The sequence below is a fragment of the Erinaceus europaeus genome, chromosome 22 (genome assembly GCF_950295315.1).
Source record: "Erinaceus europaeus chromosome 22, mEriEur2.1, whole genome shotgun sequence".
NCBI classification, from domain to species: domain Eukaryota; kingdom Metazoa; phylum Chordata; class Mammalia; order Eulipotyphla; family Erinaceidae; genus Erinaceus; species Erinaceus europaeus.
The window spans coordinates 9,737,281-9,745,851 of NC_080183.1; positions in this window are offsets into that span (position 1 = coordinate 9,737,281).

Consider the following 8,571-nt stretch of genomic DNA (forward strand, 5'->3'; position numbering starts at 1 on the left):
ACCCTGTCCAACGCTTGACGTCTCGTCACCCAATCTGGTCCCATACGCCTACACTGAACTTTTCTGTTCCAGACTCTTGGAAACAGAGCTGGCAGTCAGCTGAGGTCAAGAACAAACACCTCATCACATACCCCTGTAAGCGTCAACCCGGCTTTGACCTAGCATGTTATCATTGGGTCCTCCTCAATCTCTATCGAACAGGCCATGGCCGGTGCGGCGCTATGTTCCATCGCTGGGGAGCCAGAGACGACCCGGACTGCCCCTGTGGCTCCAGACAGACTATGACCCACATAGTCAATGACTGCCACCTCTCCAGATTCAAAGGAGGTCTCGAAACTAGACATCAGGCTCAACCTGATGCTGTTGACTGGCTACGGAAGAAGGGCAAACGCTAGAAGAAGAAGAATTAAATAAATGCAGTGCATTTACATTTTACTCAGTAGAAACACACAGGCATGTATACATGTGTATTACCTGTATTGATTATTTATGTAGTCTCATTTGTTTATTTAATTATATATATATATATCCATGTATTGCCTCCAGGGTTATTGTCAGGCCTAAGTGCCTGCACCACAAATCCACTGCTCCTGCAGACCACCTTTTCCCTATTGCTGCCCAGATTGCCTGAACTTTGTTGTGGTTATTATTATTATTGTTGTTGTTGTTGTTACTGTTGTTGCATAGGAAAGAGAGAAATGGAGACAGGAATGGAAAGATAGAGGGGGTATAAAAAGGTAGACCCCAGCAGATCTACTTCAATAGATAAATAAAATTGCATTTACAATTAGTAAGTGCATTTACATTTACTAAGTGGAAACACCGACACACCTATACATGTATATTACCTGTATTTTTTCTCTATCAATTTATGTATTTCTTTCTTTTCTTCTTTCCTCTCCTCTCCTCTCCATTCCCCTCCTCTCCCCTCTCTCCCTTTCTCTCCTCTCCTCTCCTCTTTGCTTCTCTCCTCTTGTCTATCCTCTGTTGGGTGCCCTGCTCACCAGCTACAGGACTTGTGACAATTATCTATTTTTGTTCTTAGCTTGGTTGACTGGTGGATGGATGGATGGATGGATTCACGGGTCAATGAATTGGTTTTGTAGAGGCAGAGAGCCATCTAGGTGTACTTGAGACCGCTGGCATCAGAGCCCTAGTATGCTGTCGAATACAAAACATTAATTCCTCAATAAATAAATAAATATGTAAATAAATATAAAAACTAGGTTAAAAAAAACACGATATCTTTGCCCTATCTGGATATAGTATGCTGTGAGGATCTTAACAGGGAAAGCACTGTCCTCAGCAACCCTTGAAATGTTAGGATTTTCATTTCCCTTTCTCTTTCTTTTCTTTATTTATTTAGGGTAAAGGGGGGTAGAGAAAGATAGACCCCTGCAGATCTGCTTCACTAGATAAATAAATGTGCATTTACATGTACTAAGTGGAAACACCAACACACATATACATATATATAACCTGTATTTTTTTCTCTATCAGTTTATGTATTTCTTTCTTTCTTTATGTATTGCCTCCAGGATTATAGCCAGTGCTTGGTGCCTACACCAGGAATCTACTGCTCCTGCAGACCATGTGTTCCCTTTTCCTGCCCTTGTTGCATGATCATTGTTGTGGTTATTATTATTATTGTTTTTGTTGTTACTGTCCTTGCATAGGACAAAGAGAAAAGGAGAGAGGAGGGGAAATACAGAGTGGGGGAGAAAGATAGAGCCCCTAAAGATCTGCTTCACCCCCTGTAAAGTGACTCCCCTGCATGTGGGGGTCTGGGGGACAGACCTCTGATTCTTCCACCTGTCCCCTAATTTCGGGCCACAAGAGTTTAACCCTCTGACATACTGCCCAGCATCCCTGGATTTCCTTTTTACAGCCATATGACCTGCCTGCTTTTGAATCCTCATTATCCTGAGAATCAGTCCTGGAAATAGTGTCATGAGACAACACACAGGGATCTCTGGTATCAGAGAGCACCTGGAACAGCAGCTGGGGCTCTAGAGCCAGGGCAGGAGCACCTTCCCATCCACCCTCCACAGAGTCCACCTGCCTGAATTTTGGTCCTGTTCCCTCCAAAAAAGTTTTTTTCCCATTTTTCACTGAGAAACAGGCATCAGACAGGATAGCCAGGCAGGGGGGAAAAGAAAAATAAACAAATAAATAAATAAATATGTAAATTAATAAATAAATATTTAAAACTGGGTTAAAAAAACACACGGTGACCTTTGCCCTTTCTGGATATTGTATGCTGTGAGGATCTGAACATGGAAAGCACTGTCCTCAGCAGCCCCTTGAAATGTTGGGATATTTCATTTTCCTTTCTTTTTCTTCTCTTTCCTTTTTTTTTACTTTCTATTATTTTGATTTACTTATTGAAATAAATAATCAGGAATTGAGAGGAAAGGGAGGGATAGAGACTTCTGCACCACTTGTAAAGATTTCCCCTGCAAATGGGGACCAGGGAATTGAACCCAGGTCCTCGTGCACTGTAACATAAGTGCTTAACCAGGTGCAGCACCACCTGGTACCCTTAATGTGACATTTTTTTAGTAATGAAAATAAATTCTTGGCTAGGTAAGAAATTAATAAATGAATGTGAATGAGTAAATAAAAGAGCATTTACATTTACTCAGTGGAAACACACAGGGACATATACATGTATAGTACCTGTATTATTTATTCATTCATTTATTTATTTATTGCCTCAAGGGGTTATTGCCACAGCTCCTTGCCTGCACCACGAATCCACTGCTCCTGCAGACCATTTTTCCCCTTTTGCTGCCCTTGTTGCTTGATTACTGTGGTTAATATTATTGTTATTATTGTTTTTTTTGTTGTGATTGTTACTGTCCTCCCTGAGGACAGAGAAAAATGGAGAGAGGACGGGAAAGAAAGATGGAGGAGAGAAAAACAGGCCCCTGAAGATCTGCTTCACTAAATAAATAAAGTGCATTTACATTTTACTCAGTAGAAACACGCAGGCACGTAGTGTACATGTATATTACCTGTATTTTTTCTTCATGTAGTCTTTATTTGTTTATTTAATTCTTTCTTTTTTTATCCATTTATTGCCTCCAGGGTTATTGTCAGGGCTAGGTGCCTGTACCATGAATCCCTGCTCCTGCAAACCACTTTTTCCCCTTTTGCTACCTTGTTGCCTGAACATTGTTGTGGTTATTATTATTACTGTTGTTGTTTTTATTGTTGTTGCATAGGACAGAGAGAAAGAGAGAGAGGAGTGGAAAGACAGAGGTGGCAGAGAAAGGTAGAACCCTGAAGATCTGCTTCACTAGATAAATAAATGTTCATTTACATGTACTAAGTGGAAACACCAACACACATATACATGTATATTACCTGTATTTTTTCTCTATCAGTTTATGTATTTCTTTCTTTCTTTATGTATTACCCCCAGGATTATGGCCAGTGCTTGGTGCCTACACCAGGAATCTACTGCTCCTGCAGACCATTTGTTCCCCTTTTGCTGCCCTTGTTGCTTGATCATTGCTGTGGTTATTATTACTATTGTTTTTGTTGTTACGATCCTTACATAGGACAGAGAGAATAGGAGAGAGGAGGGGAAATACAGAGTTGGGGAGAAAGATAGAGCCCCTAAAGATCTGCTTCACCCCCTGTAAAGCAATTCTCCTATATGTGGGGGTCTGGGGGACAGACCTCTGATTCTTCCACCTGTCCCCTAATTTCGGGCCACAAGAGTTCAACACTTTGACATACTGCCCAACCTCCCTGGATTTACTTTTTACAGCCATATAACCTGCCTGCTTTTGAATCCTCATTATCCTGAGAATTAGTCCTGGAAATAGTGTCATGAGATGGCACAGGGGTATCTCTGGTATCACAGAGCGCCTGGAACAGCAGCTGGAACTCTAGAGCCAGCACAGGAGCACCTTCCCATCCACACTCCAGAGGGTCTACCTGTATGCATTTTTGTACTGTTCCTTCTAAAAAAGTTTTTTTTCCCTTTTTTTCACTGATAAACAAACATCAGACAGGATAGCCAGGCAGGAGGAATCTGGTCTCAGAGAGCTCCTGGAACAGCAGCAGGAGCTCTGGAGCCATGGCAGGAGTGCTGACCCATCCACCCTCCATGGAGTCACCTGCTCTCATCTAGGATCTTGCTCCTGCTCCCTCCAAAAAGATTTTTCTCCTTTTTAACTGAGAAAAAAACAATAATCAGACAGGAGATGCCAGGCAGGGGAAAAAAAACTTATTTTTTTTACCCTAGTGAATCACTAAATTCTGGGAAGTCCAAGAGTTAAACCTGAAAACTCGTTTCTGTGTGTCTGTCTCTCTGTCTGTCTGTTTTTGTCTCTGAGTCCACAGGAAGAGCCACAGGTACAGCCAGACCCGAGCTTGGGGTGGGGTGTTTTTGCCACTCATAGGCCTGCACAGCACACTAGGGGGTGGGCAGACTGAAACCCAAATGTTACATTGTAGATAGTTTGTTTGGAGTTCCTCCTCCCCAGAACATTGGAGGGACTCAACACCCTCCCCTACACTAAGAGAAAAACAATCTTCACTACCTTAGTGCAAATGGAGTGGAGGGGCTAGACAGAGGTGCTCCTCATGTCAACTTCGGTGTGGGCATCATGGCCACCCTATCAGCACAGCCCTAAGGGTCAACTGGATGGGCGGGGTCCCCGTGACATAGCAACCCCGTGAGCCCTCTGTGATGCCCCCCCCCAGGACTCTGTGCACAGGCGCACTGGCACAGGGCAGCCCAACTGCCCTGCCACTAGGGAGGGCACAGCGCCATGACCCCTGTGCCCTGGCACAGACGGACAAAAGGACCGGAGGATAGTGCTGACCGACCACGGACCTCAGGACTGGCAGACCAGAGAGGAAAGGAGCTGGTGTGCTAGGGAGCCAGGGAGCCATGCCTGCCCACCTTCCTGGCTGCCTGTATGCTGGCCTCCATCAAGGTTTCCCAGTTCCTCTCTTCTCTCCTCTCCTCTCCTCTCCTCTCCTCTCCTCTCCTCTCCTCTCCTCTCCTCTCCTCAGCTCTGTCCTCTCTTCAGGATGCCTGCTCACCAGCTCTACTGCTCCTGACACTGGTCCCGTGACAGCCACCGGAACCAGCTTTCCCTCCTCCTTGCCCTTGACATGATCATGCTCACAGGCTCACCTCTTCACCCCACCAAACCCACACCCCTCAAGCCACCCCATGGATCAGTGCTGCTGCCCTCCTCAGCTCACCTGGCAACATGCAACCTACCTGTACAGGGTTGATTGTCTTCATCCTTCAAGGAGTTATCTCCTTTTCTACCTAGATTGGTTGACTGGTGGATGGATGGATATATGAGTGGATGGATGGGTGTGTAGTTGGATGGATCGATGGATGGTGTGTGGATTCCTTGGGTAGAGGCAGAGAGCCATCCAGAGGTAAAGGAGACCTCTGACGTCACAGCCCTTGAAGGTTGGTCAAACCTCGCCTCTGCATTGTTGGTGGTGTTTGGGGGGTGGTGATGAGTTCAAGGACCAGGCCTGGGCTGTTGAGACTCCACCACCTTAGGTGGGTGGGAGCCTGCTGGAGCCAGTGCCCCCCAGCCTGGACAAAGCACCTTCTTTAGTCCTGTGGTGGACATGCAAACCAAGGAGCCTGTGAACCAGCAGTGAGCAAAGGGCACCTGGTTGACCTGACTGGACCCAGGGTGTGTGTGTGGGGCAGGCGGGCAGGTGTAGATGGTGGGGAGGCTGAGCTCTTGTGGCATAGGGCAGCAGCCTCTAGGATCCTTCAGGCTCAGGAGTCCAGGGCCGCCTGCCCTTGGGTCCATTGCTCAAGCCCTGCCAGGTTGACACTGGCCTCCTGATTCCTTCAACCTGTTTTATTTTTTTTTATTTGCATACCCATCCAGGTCTACAGGGAGGGTCTACAGGAAGGGGGCTCCCTGGCCAATGCTGCTGTTGTGTTCCTTCAAGAAAGAAGGGCATCTTCAGCAACAACAGTATCTCCCCTGCCCGGCCCCCAAACAGCTGAGGATACATCCCTCCTGGAGGACATGGACACTGACCTCCACGTGAGAAAGAGGGAGACATGCCTGGAAGACTGGCCTTGTAAGTGAATTCCTCAGAATAGACTCAATAGTTGTCTTTTCCTTGGATGGGGGTGGGTGGTGGGAGGTGGAGGAGAATACAGTTCCAAAAGGAATGACAGCAGACCTAGAGGGAAATGTTAAGCATGTACACACCTTTGTATTTACTGTTGAATGTAAAACATTAATGACCCAATAAAGAAGTAAATAAATATAATAAACTTGTTTGAAAAGAAAAAAGAAAAAAACAAAGTGTCATTGCCCTTCCTGAATATGGGATCCTGTGAAGATCTGAACAGGGACAGCGGTGTCCTGAGCAGGACCTTGAAATGCTGGGATATTTCACTTTCTCTTTTTAAATTTTTTTATCTTTATTAATTTATTGGATGGAGACTGTCTGAAATCAAGAGTGAAGGGAGGGGTAAAGAGGGTGAGAGACAGAGAGACATTTGCAGCACTGCTGCACCACTTGTAAAGTTTGCCCCGGCTGCTGGGGACAAGAGACTTGAGCCCAGTTCCTTGTGCACTGTCCCCTGAATGTGACGTTTCTTTAACAATGAGAAGAAATTCTCTTGGCTAGGTAAGAAAGGAAAAAAAAAATAAATAAAAGTGCATTTACTTGTACTCAGTGGACACACACACACACGCACACGCACGTATACATGTATATCACCTGTACTTTTTCATACATTTATTTATTTATTGCCTCCAGTGTTATTGCCAGGGTTCGGTGCCTGCACCACGAATCCACTGCTCCTGCAGACCATTTTTTCCCCATTTGCTGTCCATGTTGTTTGATCATTGTGGTGATTCTTATGATTATAGTTGTTGTTGTTGTTACTGTCATTGCGTAGGACAGAGAAATTAAGAGAGGAGGGGAAAGAGAGATGGGGGAGAGAAAGATGGACCCCTGCAGATCTGCTTCACTAAGTAAATAATAGTGCATTTACATTTACTCAGTGGAAACACACATGCACGAATAAAGGTATATTACCTCTATAGTTGTATGTATTTATGTATGTATTGTCTCTAGGGTTATTTCCAGGGCTCGGTGCCTGCACCATGAATCCGCTGCTCCTGCAGACCATGTTTTCCACTTTTGCTGCCCTTGTTGCTGGTTCATCCTTGTGGTGATTATTGCTGTTGTTGTTGTTACTGTCGTTGCCTAGGACAGCGAGAAAGGGAGAGGGGAGGGGAATGACAGAGGGGGGAGAGAAAGATAGACCTGCTGCAGATCTGCTTCACCCCCTGTACAGGAAGTGACTCCTCTGCAGGTGGGGATCCCGGGGCTCGAACCCAGAGTTTTCTGCCTGTCCCCTCATTTTGCACCACCAAAGCTGAACCCTCTGAGATACCTCCTGACGCCCTGTATTTACTTTTTCCAGTAAGATGACCTGCCTGTTTCTGAATCCTCATTATCCTGGGGATCAGTCCTGGAAATAGTGTCATGAGTGGATACAGGGGGATCTCTGGTCTTAGAGAGCTCCTGGAACAGCAGCAGGGGCTCTGGAGCCATGGCAGGTGTACTGTCCCATCCACCCTCTATGGAGTCACCTGCCCTCCTCTTGGATCTTGCTCCTGCTTCCTCCCAAAAAGATTTTTCTCCTTTTTAACTGAGAAAAAACAATCATCACACAGGAGATGCCAGAAAAAACAATCATCAGACAGGAGATTCCAGGATAAAAAAAATACTTATTTTTTTTACCCTAGTGAATCACTAGATTTTGGGAAGTCCAAGAGTTAAACCTGAAAACTGTTGTCTGTGTGTCTGTCTCTCTGTCTGACTGTTTTTATCTCTGAGTCCACAGGAAGAGCCACTAGTCCAGCCAGACTGGAGCTTGGGGTGGGGTGTTTTTGCCAGTCATAGGCCTGCACAGCACACTAGGGGGTGGGCTGACTGAGACCCAAATGTTACATTGTAGATAATTTGTTTGGAGTTCCTGCTCCCCAGAACATTGGAGGGACTCCACACCCTCCCCTACACTAGGAGAAAAAGAATCTTCACTACCTTAGTGCAAATGGAGTGGAGGGGCTAGACAGAGGTGCTCCAATGGGCTTGCTCCAATGCGCTACTCAGGCCCAGGTGTGTGTGTGGGGGGCATGTCAGGGTTTGGAAGGTGGGGTGAGGGACAGAGGGAGACTAACAGGGGTAGGCTGCAGGCAGGTGTGTCCCTGAGTGTGTGCAGGGCTGTGTGTATGTGTGTGTGTGTGTGTGTTTTGGGGGGGGTTAGGGCAGGTCCCCCTTGTGGATGGTGAGATGGCAGCTGGGCTGGGCCAGGGACCCCAGGGCTGGAGGGCAGCCGCAGAAGAGTGGCAGGCAAGTCACATTGGGAGGCACACAGTAGATGACATTTGGGGAGCTGAGAAATAGGGGTCAAGGGGAAAGGGGGCAGCCTTGGGAGCGAGAGGACTGAAGAGTGGGTGGAGCTGGAGGCAGGCAGGTGCCTAGGATCAGGGATTGACTGACAGGTGCTGATCTCTGCAATCACCCACGGCACAGCAGCTG